The sequence below is a fragment of the Peromyscus californicus genome, unplaced genomic scaffold (assembly GCF_007827085.1).
Source record: "Peromyscus californicus insignis strain IS unplaced genomic scaffold, ASM782708v3 Scaffold_5__1_contigs__length_169319896, whole genome shotgun sequence".
NCBI classification, from domain to species: domain Eukaryota; kingdom Metazoa; phylum Chordata; class Mammalia; order Rodentia; family Cricetidae; genus Peromyscus; species Peromyscus californicus.
This window is the reverse complement of record NW_026294573.1, coordinates 17,753,512-17,770,807: the sequence shown is the minus strand read 5'-3', so window position 1 is coordinate 17,770,807 and position 17,296 is coordinate 17,753,512.

The following is a 17,296-nucleotide window of genomic DNA, read 5'->3' as shown; positions in this document are numbered from 1 at the left end:
TGAGCCCCCACGCACGCGCCCACCCATGACTTTGCACTGCCCAGGCATGCAACCCTCGTCATGTCTTCAGCCTGCCCATACCGGCCTGCAGCTCTCCTCTGCGTGATGTGTATCCAGCTCCAGCCTTGCCCTTCCTCCAGCTTCCCGCCCGAGGTTGGCAGGGAGGCCTACCAGAGAACACAGTAGTTGGCAAAGTGGGGTCTTCCTTGGACAGCAGCCGATTTCAGACTGCCCTTACTGCCTGGGAGGAAAAGTTATACAGGACTTTACAGTAAGCATTTGAACACTTAGGCATTGCCCCGCCACGGTGATATATAGGCTATATATATATTATAGATATATAGATATAATATATCTATATATCTATAATATATATATTATATATATGTGTGTGATATATAGTCCTTGGGAGAATCAGGAGTTTGAGGCCAGCTTGGACTGCAGGAGACCCTGTTTCAAACAATGAAATACTGAAACTTTTTTTGTGTCTGTTGAAACAAATACAAAATATGATCGGTATTGTCTTTTAAAAAGCACTCTTACTGGCCTGGGAGTGTAGCTCAAGGTGGAGAGCTAGAGCAAGGCTGCACGAACACGGTGTGGTGGTGGTACACACCTGTAACTCCATTATTGGAGAGGTGGAGGTAGGGGGTCAGGAGGTCCAGGCCACCTTGGGCCACATGAGACCCTGTTTAAAAGGACAACAGTTGTTTTGTTTGCAATTGAGTTACAATTTGCCTAACATTAAAGGCACCATTAGGTACAGTTTGTTTATATATTTATTTAGTGGGGCTGCAGATAGAACCCAGGGCATCACGTGCTAGAGAAGAGCTCTACCAACTGAACTACATACATTCCCAGCCTGAGTTTGGACAATTTAGAGAAATATTTTTTTTTCATTTATTTTTATTTTGTGTGCATTGGTGTTCTGCCTGCATGTGTGTCTGTGTGAAGGTGTCAGATCTTGGAATTACAGACAGTTGTGAGCTGCCATGTGGGTGCTGGGAACTGAACCCAGGTCTTCTAGAAGAGCAGTCAGTGTTCTTAACCACTGAGCTATCTCTCCAGCCCCGAGAAATATTTATACCCATCACCATAGTCAAGATCCATGAGATTTCCATCACCCCCAAACTACCCCCCTACTATTGCTCTGCAGTCAGTCCCCTCCCTCTCCTCCTCCCCTAGTCCCAGGCAACCACGGATGGGCCTCCTGTTATTTTAGATTAGAGTTTGGTGTGAATGGGTTCACACCGCGGAGGTTGTGTGTGCATCTCCTTGGGTACAGTGTGCTGTTTTTGAGGTCCAAGTCTTTATGTGCATCCATAGTTCATTGCTTTTTATTCCACAGTATGGCTGTGCCACTTTATTTATCCTTTTGTCCTCTGATGGGCATTGGGTTGTTTCCAGATGGAGGTTGTTAGGAAAAGATGTTTGTGCAAGTTCTCCTGCGTGTATAGCTTTCATTGCCTTGGGTAAGTTTCCAGATGCCAGGCAGTTTTCCGAAAGCCTTGTACCACGTTCCATCCCCACGTGGAAATCTGTGGTGGTTCTGTTGCCCACGTATGTGGCAATACTTGGCTCTGTCAGTCTTTTAATTTTAGCCACGCTGGTAGTTCTGAAGGCAGCATATCTCACTGTGGTTTTAACTAAATTCTATTTATTGAATTGTAAAAGATATATATGTATATAAGATATATATATCTATATATACACACACTATCTCTCTAGATACAGTTCTCCCCACTCTTTGGATTTTTCATTTTCCTTTTTTATGTAAGTCATATTTATATGTATATTTTGAGACACAATCTCCTGTAGTCAAGGCTGCCTTGGAACTCAGTATGTAGCCCAGGGTGACCTTGAACTTGTGATTCTCCTGCTTCCACCTTCTGAGTGCTAAGATTATAGGCATGCACCATCACACCCTGTTTATGAAGTACTGGGTACAAACCCTCAGGGTTCTGTGCGTGCCAGGCAAACTGTTCTGTTTGGGCTACACTCCCAACCCCTGTTCTTTGTAAGTTTCAAAAACAATGTTTATACGTGTATATGGTAGTTTGGGTTATGTCCTCATGAGCGTAGAGTCCCTGGGAGACCAGAAGAGGGTGTTGTGGGTAGGCTGCTGTGAACTTGTGGGTGTGGGTGCTGAGAACTGAATTCAGGTCCTCTGCAACAGCAGTATGAACTCCTTTTTAAAAAAAAAATGATTTATTTATTCTTTTTTTTTTTTTTTTTGGTTTTTCGAGACAGGGTTTCTCTGTGTAGCTTTGCGCCTTTCCTGGAACTCACTTGGTAGCCCAGGCTGGCCTCGAACTCACAGAGATCCGCCTGGCTCTGCCTCCCGAGTGCTGGGATTAAAGGCGTGCGCCACCACCGCCCGGCTGATTTATTTATTCTTATTTTATGTGCATTAGTGTTTTGCCTGCATACATGTCTGTGTGAAGGTATCAGATCCCCTGGAACTGGAGTTACAGACAGTTGTGAGCTGCTACGTGGGTGCTGGGAATTGAACCTGGGTCCTCTGGAAGAGCACCAGGTGCTGTTAACCTCTGAGCCATCTCTCCAGCTCTCTCACCCCAGGTATTAAAATTTTAAAGACAGGGTCTCACTATGTTGGGCAGACTCCCTTTGAATTTGAAATATTCCTGCCTTGACCTCCCGAGTTGCTGAGATCAGAGTCATGTGCCCCTTTTCTTTTCTTTTCTTTTCTTTTTTTTTTTTTTTTTCTTTTTCGAGACAGGGTTTCTCTGTGTAGCTTTGCGCCTTTCCTGGAACTTGCTTTGGAGACCAGGCTGGCCTCGAACTCACAGAGATCCGCCTGGCTCTGCCTCCCGAGTGCTGGGATTAAAGGCGTGCGCCACCACCGCCCGGCCCCTTTTCTTTTCTTAATGGTGTCTTGAAGAGCAGAGTTTTAACTTTTTTTTTTTTTTTTTTTTTGAGACAGGGTTTCTCTGTGAACAGCCCTGACTGTCTTGGAACTAGCTCTGTAGACAGACCAGACTGGCCTCAAACTCACAGAGATCCGCCTGCCTCTTCATCCCAAGAGCTGGGATTAAAGGTGTGCACCACCACCACCACCACCACCACCACCACCACCACCACCACCACCACACCTGGCGAGTTTTAACATTTTGATGAGATTTATGCCTGTTAAATCCAATGCAAAGTTAGGGGTTGCATTTTTTATCACACACACACACACACACACACACACACACACACACACACACACACACACGAGTACCAGAGATTGAACCTAGGACCTCATGTGTGCTAGTGAGCAGATGCTCTCCCAGTAAGCAATATGCTCAGCTCCTATGTGTCTTTTAAAAGCTTTAACTTTTAATTCTGAGATAATTATAAATCCCCACACAAGCGTCAGAAATAACTAGAGTAGCCCTTATCCAGTTTCTTCTGGGACATCTTGCAGAATGTTGTAAGGCATTGATCTACTGCAGCCAAGATCTAAAGCTTTTTCCCCAGCACAACAGCCCTGCGCAACAATACAACATTCCTAGCCACCTTCACCTGCTCCCTCAGCCTTACCCTGTCCTTAAGCCCTAGCAACCACAGTCTGCTCTCCATTTCTGGAATTCCGTCACTTTAACACTATCACATATTAGGGGGCCGGCAAGATGGTTCCTCGTGCAGAGGTGTTTGCTGCTAAGACCGACAACTTGAGTTTGATGCCCAGAAGTGAAGCAGCTACCCCGAGTTGTTACCTGGCCTTCACCTGTGTCCCATGACACCTGTGTGTGGACACACGGGCATACACACGTGTGTACAAGCACACTAAATAAACGGAATATTTAAAAAAGGGAGGGTCTGAAGAGATGGCTCAGCACTTGAAGGCACTTGCTGCTCATGCAGAGAACTGGAGTTTGGTTCCCGGCACCCTCCTTGAACAACTCACAATTGTCTATAACTCCAGTTTCAGGGGGTCTGATGTGATCTTTTGGCTTCTGTGGGCACATGCCACATGCACACACATATAGTTCTTGTGTTTGTTTGTTTGTTTTGAGACAGGGTTTCTTTGTGCAGCCCTGGCTGTCCTAGAACTTGCTTTGTAGACCAGGATGGCCTCAAATTCTGAGGTCTGCCTGCCTCTGTCTTCCTAGTGCTGGGATTAACAGTGAACACCCCAAATAAAATAAATTCGTTAAAAAAGGAATTTCAGGTATTAAATGGAGTTTGGAAGCTGGTAATCTTTGGGGATCCTCCTCCAGCATTTAGCATGGTTTTCCAGTCATTTCAAGCGGCTTCAAGTGAGGACAGTTCGTTCCTTCTGGTTGCAGCGTAGTGACTCCATGGACGAATGGAACGCTATTTGTGTAACCACTCACTTCTTGAAGGATGTCTGGGTTATTTCCAACGTGCAGTTCCTATGAATAAAGCTGCTGTGAGCATTTGTTTACCCGCATTTGTGTGAACTTGCTCTTATTTCTCTGGGATAAATGCCCCAGGAGTGCAAAGGATTGGGGGCCAAGGGAAGTCTCTGCTGAGTTTTTGAAGCAGCTGCCAAGCTGCTGGTCGGCCCTCTACCTAGTGAAATGGGGGTCCCCCACCATACTGGCCAGCATTTGACAAGGTCTCCTTGTGGTCCAGGCTGGCCTCAAACTTGTGGTCCCTCGGATAAGCCTCTCAAGTGCTGGGATTCCAGGCGTGTGCTACCATGCCCAGCTTATTTTAATCATTTTAATAGATGTCACTGTGGTTTTAATTTACAATTTCCTAAAAGCTAATGATGTTGAAATTTTTCATGTGCCCCCCCCCCCCCCACACCCACATAGTACGTCCATCTTTTTGTCTTTGCTCTAGAAGGCTTGCTAGTCATGTGTTGGTTACATGGTTTACAAGCGTCTTCTGGTATGTAGCTCATCATTCTGTCCTCTTAGGATCCTTTTGCAGAGCAGTGCTTTAAAAAAGTGTTAGTTCACCAGGTCTACACAGAGAAACCCTGCCTCAAAAACAAAAAAGAAAAGGGAAAGAAAGAAAAGAAAAAGAAAGAAAAAAGTTCATCTAAATAATGCCCCCCATCTCAGTATACACATTCTAAAACCAGTGTGTATCATTACATGGAAAGGACTTCAGATGGCCTTAAGCTAAAGAGCTGTGTGTGTATGTGTGTGTGTGTGACTATGAGGGCCAAAGGGCAGTATCAGTTTGTAACACGAATCTTGAAAGGTCTTATTAATAAAAAAACAAAACAAAACCTGGAGCCAGATACTGGGGTGAAAGCTGAAAGATCAGAGAAGCAGAACAGCCACAGCCAACCTCACCTCGCCAACTCTTCAGCCGATCCCGTTTCCACGAATCCTCAGACTGACAGCCTGAGTCCTCACCCCTGGGGGTCTCAGTTGAACTGCTGCTCAGTTCCTGTCTCCTCACGCCTTATATACCATTCTCCACCCAGCCATGTCACTTCCTGGGATTAAAGGCGTGTTTGTGTGTGTGTGTGTGTGTGTGTGTGTGTGTGTGTGTGTGTGTGTGCTTCCCAAGCAAAGACATGAGATCTCAAGTGCTGGGATTAAAGGTGTGTGCCACCACTGCCTGATTCTGCTCCCAGTGTGGCCTTGAACTCCCAAGAGATAGGATTAAGGGTGTGTGCCACCACTGTCTGGCCTGTATGTCTAACCTAGTGGCTGACTCTGTCCTCTGATCCCCAGATAAGTTTATTAGGGTACACAATATAACACCACATTAGTTGTCCTTATCTGTCACCCTTTGCCTTACGTTTGAGACAGTCTCTCACTGAACTTAAAGCTCACTGACCAGCCAGGTTGGCTGGCCAGCAAGTCCCAGGCTCCTCGTGCCTCTGCCCCCCTAACGCCTATAATTGGCGTCCCTTCCGAACCTGCTTTTCCATGGTGTCGGTGGAGAACACGGGTCCTCGTGCGCAACAGAAAGTACTTTCCCCAGCCAGCCATCTCCTTGGTACCTGTCGATTCTCTTATTATTTCATTCCTTATCATTATTATTATTATTATTTCAACCTTGGCTTACTTTAGTGTGCCTGACATTTTTATTTTCCTTCATGCTTTCCCTGCATGCTGGTGCCCAAGGAGGCCAGAAGGTGGCAATGGATCCTCTGGAACTAGAGTTACAGACGGTTGTGAGAGGCCACATAGGTGCTGGGAACCAAATGTCAATAAATCTTTAGAAGTTGAACGTCATCCTCAGCTATATTCCAAGTTTTCGGTCAGCCTGGAACACAGGAGACCTTCCCTGTCTCAAACACACACACAAATGGTCTGGTGAGATGGGGCAGCAGATGAAGGGCCCTGCAGTCAAGCCTGAGGAGCTGAGATTGACCCACAGAATCCATATGACAGAATGACTGTTCTGTCTCTGACCCCTTCATGCATGCTGTGTTGAATGGCCCCTCCAATAATAAATACGTTAGTCAACAAATAAATATAAAAAACCATCAACAATAAAAGACCTCTTGTCATCCACCATCTCGCCTCTCTTGGTCATCGAAGGTCAAGCTCTCAGTTATTTTCATTTTGAGATCCCAGTGTCTTGACTTCTTGTGTCCCTCGATGTGGTGGTTTGAATGAGAACTGTCCCTCATAGGCTCACGTATTTGAACACTTGGTCCCTGGTTGTTGTTGGTGGTGGTGCCGTCTGAGAAGTTGTGGAACTTTTAGGAGGTAGAGGCTTGCTGGAGGAAGCGTGTCACTGGGGGCAGGCTTACGAGTCTATAGTCCTGGGTTGGAGAGATGGCCCAGCGGTTAAGAGCACTGGCTGTTCTTCCAGAGGTCCTGAGTTCAATTCCCAGCAACCACATGGTGGCTTACAACCATGTGTAATGAGATCTGGTGCCCTCTTCTGGCCTGCAGGCAGAACACTGTATACATAAAAAAAAAAAAAAAAAAAAAAAAAAAGAGAGAGTCTATGGTCCGACCCCCACATCCAGTTTTCACTCTCTGTCTCCTGCTGTAATTGAAGATATGATCTTTCGGCTTCCTGCTTTGCCTTCTCCACAGTTATGGACTCCCCCTCTGGAACCATAAGCCTCCACCAGCCCTTCCTTAAGATGCCTTTGGTCACGGTATTTTCTCACAGCCACAGAAAGGTAATGAGTAGACTTGGTTAACCTGTAAGACCCTGTCTCAGTTCGGGTTTCTATTGCTGTGAAGAGACACCACGACCATGGCAGCTCTTATAAAGAAAACATTTGGGGTGGCTTGCTTACAATTCAGTGGCTCAGTCCAGTATCACCATGATGGGGAGCATAGGCGTGCAGGCAGGTGTGGTGCTGGAGCTGAGTCCTCCATCTTGACTCAGAGGCAACAGGAAATCGACAGGCTCACTGGGCGGTATCCTGAGCATAGGGACCCTCACAGCCCGCCCCTGCAGTGACACACTTCCTCCACAAGGCCACACCTCCTAACAGTAGAACCTCTGTGAGCTTATAGGGGCCAATTACAGTCAAACTACCACAGACCCCCATTCGGATCTCTTCTCACAAGACCACGAGTTTCACATTCACTGCATTCATTCACCGTGCACTACACTCCTCCCTCAGCATTGTTCACCGTGCACCCCACTCCTCACTCGGCCCGGTTCACCGCACCCCACTCCTCACTGGCCCCGTTCACCGTGCACCGCACTCCTCACTCGGCCCGTTCACCGCGCACCGCACTCCTCACTCGGCCCCGTTCACCGCATCCCATTCCTCACTGGGCCTGTTCACCGCACCCCACTCCTCACTTGGCCTCACCCAGGTCCATTGTTCCGGTTTCCCAGGCTATCCCAGACTCACCTGGCCCAGCCTCCATCCTCCACACTGATACTGCTACCCTCTAATTGTTTCCCTAACTCCAGGCTCCTACATCTCGCTGCCCACTTGCCATCTAAGCGGCTAGGCTTCCCTAATCCCCGCCCCCAGCCCAGCCGACCTCTGCAGTTTTCCAAGTGCTAGGTTGAACCCTCAGAGACTCCGCTGCACTGTCTCTCACCTCCACATTCAATCCGTCAGCAAATCATAACGGCTTGACTGCCCACTGGATCCAACTGCTTCTCACCTTCCAGCCTCCATCTTCCTCTCCAGAGCTGTATTAGCACTGACCCATTTCCCTGCTGTCTTTTCCCTCTTGGATGGTTCATTTACTTGGTAGGCTATTGTTCCCAGCTACCCCACATTAATCTGAGTGTTTTGTAGATGTGATTAACAGCTTCATCCATTGAGTTAAATTAAAGGTTGTGGTTTCTGTAATCTGGGTAGGCCTCAATTAGCTAGTGAAGGGCCTTAAGAGGAAAATGAAGTTGGGGCTTACAGAGAGAGAAGCCTCACCATGGTCAGTGGCACCCCCCACCCCAGGACTTCCTGCCTGCCCCTCTCCTCCTACTGATTAGGGATTTGCTGGGGAAATCATAAATCAGTTCCCTGAAATAGAATAAACACCCCCACCCCCACCCCAGCCACTCCCCGAGACAGGGTTTCTCAGTGTAGTTTTGGTGCCTGTCCTGGATCTTGCTCTGTAGACCAGGCTGGCCTCCAACTCAGAGATCCACCTGGCTCTGCCTAAGTGAGTGCTGGGATTAAAGGCGTGCACCACCACCGCCCGGCTGAATAAATCTCTTAATGTATGCTCTGCCAGTTCTGTCTCTCTGGAGGACTCTGGCTGGCACACCCCACTGACATTCGGAGGCACGGTCAGAGGGAGGCCCCCTTTGACAAGTGGAATCACAGTCCCTGCATTCCCAAGTCCTCCCAGAGCCTGCCTGGAGCTTATGTATTAACTCTAAGGAATCAGTGGTCAGACAGGTGTAAATGTAGCTTCCTCAAAGCATAGAGACACTGAAAGTAGTTTTCTGAAACTCAGGAAGCTTTGCGTGTTCTTGTTTGTGCTTTTAATAAACCAGAACTAACTTTTAGGCAGGTGTGAGGTAAAGATCTAGCTTTAATCCTTCCGTTTAGATGGATGTTTCTACCACGCCATTGTTGTTTTCTGTCTGTTGAGAAATGTCTAAATTTCCATCCCTCCCCTTGATTATTTATGCATCCTTACCTTAAAGCCTCTCAATTTTTAAGTGTTTTTTGTTTGTTTGTTTGTTTTTGTTTTCTGAGACAGGGATTCTCTGTGTAGCCCTGGCTATCCTGGAACTCACTTTGTAGACCAGGCTGGCCTTAAACTCACAGAGCTCTGTCTGCCTCTGCTTCTCAAGTGCTGGGATTAAAGGCATGCCAACACCACTCAGCTTTAAGTACTTTTTAAAATAGTATTCTTTTTTTTTTTTTAATTTGGAAAGGCCAATTTTATTTTAATTAACAAAACCCATTACTTGTGTTTTTTAGATTATAATTATATCTTATCTCCCCCCTCTTTCCTCCCTTCAACCCCAACAGGAGTTACACAACCTTGGCCACTTCTGGAACACAGCTTCTGTGTGCTGACCCTGAAGAAACATTTCTCAGAAGACATCACCTCAGTGATGCTGCTCTTTTAATCACAGCTGATTCTTCAGCCCCAGCTGACCAGACACCACGGTTTCTTCACACAAATGGCCCTGTAGTGTCTTTGCTTCCCTCTGAAACATCACAAGCCAGGCTCCATTGCCTGCACTGCTCTCAACACTCTTATTTCCCAAGCTCCTACAGAACAGCTCACTGAGCTCTCCATATTCAGTGGCTTTTCTAGGCTAAAGTTCCAAAGTCCTTATACAATCCTCCCCAAAACAACATGGTTGGGTCTGTCATAGCAATACCCCACAATCCTGGTACCAACTTGTCTTAGTTAGGGTTATTACTGATGTGATGAGACACCATGACCAAAGCAAGTTGTGGAGAAAAGGGTTAATTTGTCTTACACTTACACATCATAGTCCATCATTGAAGGAAGCCGGGGCAGGAACCTGAAAGGCAGGAGGTGATGCAGAGGCCATTGAGGAATTCTGTTTACTGCCTTGCTCCCTCTGGCTTGCTCAGCCTGCTTTAGTATAGAACCCAGGCCCATCAGCCCAGGGGTGGCATCACCCACAATGGACTGGGCCCGCCCTCCATCAATCACTAATTAAGAAAATGCCCTCCAGGCTTGCCTACAGCCTGGTCTTATGGAAGCAGCTTCTCATTTGATGCCTCCTCTTCTCTGACAGCTATAGCTTGTGTCAAATGGACATAAAACTAGGCAGCACAGCAACCCAGCCCTACCGCCAGTCCCCAGAACAAGCCAAGTGCTGGTCAGTTCTGCAGGGTGGGTCTCGGGGGATGCTCCCTGCAGAGTGGGAAGCCACCCATGAGAACACGTGGGAAGAGAGAGATTCAACACTGTGACTTTGGTGTATTCAAGTATCCTGACCATCTCAGCCTCGAATCTGCCAGATGTGTTAGGACACAGACCCCTGCTCTAACAGCCTTCACCTGACATCTCCATGACAGACACTGGCTGAATGACAGCCTGAGCTGTGTTGTGAGCACGGAAGTTGCATGCCACAGATCTGGCCCTGCCGTTATGGGCTCCTATTCACTGAGCCCTCGTCATGCTCACTTCTTATCACCACCCATACTCTAAGAGTTAGACGTTACCAGCCCATTTTACAGACTTGGCAATGAGGCCCAGGTGGCTAATCTCTACCCTTAGCTCGATTGCATTGAGGATGCCTCGTAGCTGACAGTGTGTTCAAGGATGTTTCCAGATAGGATAGCTTACAGGGCTCTGACCAATGAATGATTTAATCCATTGATGGATTTAGCATGTAAATAGAAGGGCAGGGAGCCATCTCTGTGGGTAAAGGCATTTGCCCCCAAGACTGATGATCTGAGTTCAATTCCTGGGACCCCATGTAATGGAAGGAGAGAACTGACTCCTGCAAGTTGTCCTCTGACTTCCAACACAAATATGTAAATGTAATAAAACATGATTATCTGAGGTGGTGGGGTCCATTGGCGGAAGTAGTCACTGGGAGGTGTGTCCTTGGGGGCTGTATTGGCCCCTCTTGTGGCTGCTTTCTCTTTTGCCTATTATGAGGCTAGAAAACTCCCCAGACACACTTTCCCACTGCTCTGATGCTCTGCCCAAGCAAATGGGGACAAGTGACCATAAACTGAACCTCCAAAGCCGTGAGCTAAAATAGCTCCGATTTCCTCAGAGGGTGTCCCCATCCACCGGTGTTTGGTCACAGTGATGACACCGGACACAAAAGCTTAGCTGCTTATGCCCTCTCTCCAAGGACACAGGGTCCACAGGTGGTGGAGTTCGTGTACATAACCGGACTCCAGTGTTCAAGCTTTGCAGCTTGAATGAATGTTGGTAGAAGTTACTGCTTCAGTTTAACACCCTGCCTTAGCCCAAGCTAAATTCTCACCCCAGTCCCAACCTAGCACTCCATCCATAGCCCTGACAAACTCCTAATCATACTTCGGACTCCCATTCGGGGCTTCTGTGAATGCTCATTTGGTTTCCTGGGAAACTTTAGAGAAAATAAAATAAAACATTGAGTCCAAGAATTTATTTTTACAATTCACATTTATTTTGGAAATGAAAAAGGTTCAGCTAAAAATACTCCTACAAAGACATTGGAGTAACAGGGTCAAGGTTGCCATTGGATGCAGCTGGTGAGATTTTCTTGGTCACAGGAGTGGGGTCTAGAGGAGCCCCAGCCACACCCCTTTTTGACCCCCGACACTGACCAGAGGAAAGGGCAGTCCTATGAAATCTGCCAGATACCCCAGTCCCTGATTGAGAGCTGTGGCCTGTATAGCTCAGGCTGGTGGAGGTGTGGGACTCTTAGAGAGAGGGTCTAGGCATCCACCTCTCTGGCTCTGATAGCAGCTGGGGTGGGGCGGGGTTCATGCAAAGACAGCAGTGACCCCCTGGAGACCCGGGATCTTCTAGACAAAGGAGCTGACCGTGGTGAGGGCTGAGTGAGGACCAGTGGTAGCAGAGCGTAGTGGGAAAAGTGAGTGGTACTGGGATCCAAGCCCACTTGCTGGCTGTGTGACCTGGGGTACCAGCATGGCGCCTTTCTGAGCTTCCCAGCCCATGGTGTGGCTGGCATTATTGCACCTGTCTCGTGGAGTTGCAGGGCTGTGTCTAGAAGTGATGCACGGAGCCCCTGTACATTGTTGGCACCGAAGAAATAGCAGCTGTGATTAAAACCAAGCAGTCATCGCACTTCCCTGGAGTCCAAAGAGACTGCTTGTGAGGGAGGGTCCCTGCCAGGTCCACCTGGGATTGGTTGCTGAGGCATCAGAGTCCCTGTCCATAGAGAGGAGGACAGACAGACGATCACAGAGCTCTGGGCCATTCACAAGCCCTCCTTGTGTCTGGTCTCATTCTGGGAGGCAGTGGCTAGAACTGGAAGGGATGAGAGGGCTCCTTGGAGGGAGCAGGTGCTGACAGCCACGAAAACTGCAAGTGTCCTACAGAAGGAACCCAGCAGGAAGTTTGTATGGAGACCGGAACAGGAAATGCAGTCTGGTGCCTCTCCAGCCTCCTGTTTCCTCTCTGGTACAGGGAGATCTCACCCCAGCTGACTCTTTCTAGGCAGAGCCCCACACTGGTCAGTCAGAGTCCTCCAGCAAGTGGGTACTGCAGCCTGCGTGAGGGTTTTGATGAGGCAGCTGAAACAGCTGGGCTCTGTTTTCCAATCAGGCCTGGCGAGGGCCATTCTGAGTCTCCCTAGAGATGACGCTGGCCCACACTCCAAGGGAGGTTCTGTAGCCGCCCATCTCTAGCCAGATTCCAGGATGAGGCTGTTCCCAGTGTCTGTGTCTCTGTTTCCCTCTCTTCTCTCTCTTCCTCTCCTCTCCTATCTTTTTGTGCTTTTTTTTTTTCCTGCTGGGGTCCCTGGGTTTGGGGAGCAGGGAACCATAGGGCTCGAGATGTCACGAATTAGCACAGAGTCACCTGGTGATGGTGTCTCACGGACATAGATCTCTTCCACTGGCATCTTAGGAGACTGAGTGTGGCGGATCATAGAATCTTAATCTTAGGCTCTTTTAGCCCCTGGAATGCTAGAATTCTTGGCTCAGCAGAGCCCAGAGTGTATGCGGCCCTGGGTTATGAGATGTTTTCCAGCTCTTCCTCCTTGCTCTTCTTCTTCCTACCAACGCCACAGCCCTTTTCTCCCGCAGGGGGTGCTAGGCCCCAGGTGCCTTTGCTCACCTGCTTCATCTCTGTCTGGGTGGCAGGGATGGGGGGCTCAGGGGATTTGAAGGTCAGATTTACCTAGAGGCCCTGTTAGTCTGGCCCACCAGGCCGGGTATGAAGAGAGAAGGCTGCACTGTGGCGTTGGGGTGTTGGGTCTCCACAGGGTGGTCCTGGCTGGGATACAGGGCCCCTCTGAAGTATTAGGTTCCCGCTTCTTCCCAGGATCAGCTTTCCTGAGGGGGTCATCCTGCTGTGAACTTGACTCAACTGGATTCTGAGGCTGTGGGGGTCTTTTTAATTTTTCTGAAACCCTAGCCCAGTCTGAGCACATTCCTGAGGGTCCGGCTTACCTCCTCCACTGCCAGCGACTTCGTTTGTGTCCGGGCTTGGGCACCTTATCTGATGTGAAGCTTCGCCCTAAGCTCTGCTCTGTACACTTGGCCTAGTTTGTTATAGGGTTGGGGGGTGGGGGGTGGGGGGAGAGAAGAGCTCAGGGGTAGGGAGGAATCTCCCACTGTTCAGATGGGGAATTCTGACTCAGGGGGCCTGGGGGAGCCCTGGAATCCTCAAGTTCAACACTCGGGAGTGGGGGAGGTGCTGATCTGTGGGTGATATAAGGATTTACAAAACTAGCCAGTGGGCAGAAGGAGCCGTGGGTGAAAGGCCTGGCTGGGGTCCCTAGGGAGTCCCCTCTGAGAGTCACATTCCTTACTAGCAAAGAGGGGGCAGTAATATTTTGGCACTTGGCATAGGGTAATGTGTTCAGCTATTAGTCCTTGAGGTTTCAACCTCCTGAGACGAGCTTGAGGGGGAGGTGGGGGGGACACCCTGAACCCACTTTGGCCAAAGTCTGTTCCTGTGCCCAACACTCCAACATTGGTTTCCCGGCAGGAAAAACTCACTGGAGCCAAGATCATTCTCCAGCTTGTTTTGTGGTAGCAGTCACTGGTTGGGAATCTGAGTCAGGGCTGGCTGGTGGAGTATGCCCATGTGTGGACATACACAGCTACAATCAGAAGCAGATGGACTGAGCGTGTAGCCCAGTGGGTAGAGCACTTGCTTCACAAGCATCAAGACCCAGCTTCCATCCCCAGCACTGCAAATACCAGGCAGGGTGCTGCACACCTGTAACCCAGCCCTTGGGAGGTGGAGGCAGGAGGATCAGAAGTTTAAGAATGGTCATCCCTGACTGCACAGTGAGTTTGAGGTCAGCCTGAGCTATATGAGACTCTTTCCAAAAAAAAAAAAAAAATCAATCAGAGAATAAAAAATTCCACCCCCACTGTCCTGAGCAGCTGAAGCGAGTCTGGTTTATCTGTGCTGGCAGTGGAGAGTAAATAGGGTCTGGACTCCCTTAGAGTCACAAGGACTGTCCTGGGGACTCTCTCTTCCAGGGCAGGGGTGGCTGGGAAGTCCTCTTGTGGTTTGATGGCTGAACTGACTCTTCTAGAATCCAATGCTTGCCCTGTTGTTCTCTCTAAGGCTGGACCGTAACACCATGCCCTATGTGTCTTGGACTCCCTTCACACTAACCCAGGCCTCCCAACACCTCAAGATGTCTTTGCGCTGAACTGTTGAAGTTGCTACATCTTGGAGTGACCTTCCTCTCAGCCTGTCATTTTCAAGACCGCCTCCCCTGGAAGCCCGCCCTGATAGCCCACCTCATCTAGCTTTCTCTTCCCTTATAAGCCAAAGTCGGATCCCTTTGCCTCCTGCACCCAAGTGACCATGCTCTGGTGGGCACTGGAGTGGATGCTTGTAGCTTGTGGCTCTGCTCTGCCCCTTTTAGGGGCTGTGGCTCTGAACCTCAGTGTCTCTCTTAGGTCCTCTTTGCAGGACTGAGGTGTACAAATGGTTTTCCAGGCCTGGCTCACCCAGCCTGATGCTCTTGTTTTATAGATGGAACGCTGTGACCCAGCAAGGAATGTGTCCTCCAGGACCCCCAGCCCAAGTTAGTGACGGGTGGGTGACATCCTGTCCTTTGCGTTTGCACCACTCCCTGGCTAAGGTCTTCCTTTGGGAACCATCCCTGGGAAAACGACAGGGTTCTGGAGAAGCAGGAGTGGCACTGGGGTGGGTAGTGTGATCTGGGCTGGGAGTCCTTCTCGAGCTTCTGCCGAGGTGGGAACTTCCAGCCTTTTGCTCTATGAGGGGTGCGAGGTTAGTAAATGCCCACAAGGGGGCAGCATAGAACTCTCAGGCAGTCAGAGTGGGTGGTGCTCTGGATACTAGAAAGGGTGGGCATGAGGCCCAGCTGGTAAGTAGATTGCCTAAGTGTCTCTGCTACTGTAGTTACTATTGATCTGTCTTGCCCATGACTTCCCAGGTAACTTTTTTTCCCTCCCAGAGACAGGATTTCATGTGTCCTAGGCTGGCTTTGAACTCACTAAGTAGCTCAGGATGACATTGAACTTCTGATCCTCCTGCCTCGACCTCCTGAGTAGTTTACGTCTTATGTTACCATATCTGGTTTATGTAGTGCTGGGGATGGAACCTGGGGCTTTGTGCATTCCGGGCAAGCACTCTACCAACCTACCAGCAGGACACCTTCAATATCATCTCAGGAACAGGCCTGTTGATACCACTAACTGCCTATTGGGGAGCTTCTGGGGTGGGCGGCACAGCTCCCTCTTACTTAGTGTGGCTCTGCCAGGCCTACTCTCCCAGAGCAGCTGGCCCCATTTCCACGGTGCCCTGGCTTAGGTTCACAAGACAGCTTTCTTCCCTCAAGGAACAAGCCTGCACTGAGCAGCCGGAAGCGGCTCCTGATGCTGGGCAGGTGGGAGCTGGTGCTTGGGGAGGCAGAGCCAGGAAGGGATTAGTAACTAGGCAGCAGATAGCTCCAAGCTGTGTGCCCATGTGAGCGGGCAGCCTTAGTGGAAGGCGCTTGGCAGCAGGGCCTACCACTCCCTGCTGAGCAGTCATTGAGATGTGGGGGAGGACACTGTCCCATGATTGAACAGGGAACAGTGCCTATAACCAGGGCAGCCACAGTGATGTCCGTTTGACACCCTGGAGAGGAGACAGAGGGGCTGGACAGCACCCATATTCTGAAAGCAGGTATGTGGAGTCCCAGGCCTCTCCATGAACACGCTGGGCGCTAGAGGGTGGGTGAGCAGGCGAGCTGGCTAGAAGACACCAGCCTACTGGCTCAAGACAGGAAGCCATCTGACGGAAACACTGACTGCCAGGCCTCATGGGGCCCTGGAGCAGTGGGAGGTGGGCTGGGGAGACAGTTAATCTACAGAGCATCAGGGCAGCTCTCACCAGAAGGTGACCTTGTGTGCTGGGACAGCTGCCATCCGAGCTGGGCGTCTTTGGGGCATAAAGGGATGGCCAATGGGCCACCGTTGGCCGCTTTGTGGGAAACCTGCCAATATTTCCCCTGTGGCCAGCCCCACTGTCCCCACCCCAGGGACAAGTTTTCTCTCTAATCCCTTCCTTCCCTCTGCTCTAAGAACAGGTGAATGACAGATGACAGGCTGGGTTATGATGGCTTTGCTGACTGCAGGGCCTTCTGTTGGTGGCCTCAGTCTTCCCCACTGGGCAGGTTCCTCAAAGATGCTCATCAGACAAAGGGGAAGGTCCTGAGATGAGGTGTCCCTAGGCTACCTCCCCCCTTTGACAGACTTATCTGCAGCACACACACTTCCTGCCTCTTCCTACTGAACACAGAGACACGCACACGCACAGACACACACACACACACACACACACACACACACACACACACACACACACACACGCACAGTAAGTCCGAGCCCTTAGCACAGGAAGCAGCACTGTGTGGGTGAGGGGATTACATCTGTGGCTGAGTGGGGGTCCACAGGCCCCATATCACAACCACTGGACCACAGCTCACCCAATACCCATGGTCCCTGTCCTCTGACAGGGTTATACTGAGAGTCTTGTGTGCACCCCTGCTTCTAACGCTTCTGCTGTGCGGCTCACTGTGCCAGGCATTGTACACACAGAGCTGAGCCAATCCATTGCCTGCCTGTGCTTCTGATTACCCTGGGCTAGGAAGGCTACATTCCCCCCACCCCTCTATGAGCTTCCTCTGCTTGGGCCTTCTGGATCTTGGAGCAGGGGTGGGTAGCATGGAGGAATGGGAAGAGCCTCTTACAAGAGCATTAAAAGTCATTTGGCAGGTCCCCAAAGTGCCAGGGTCTTTTCTTGGAACTTACAGAGTCCAGGGG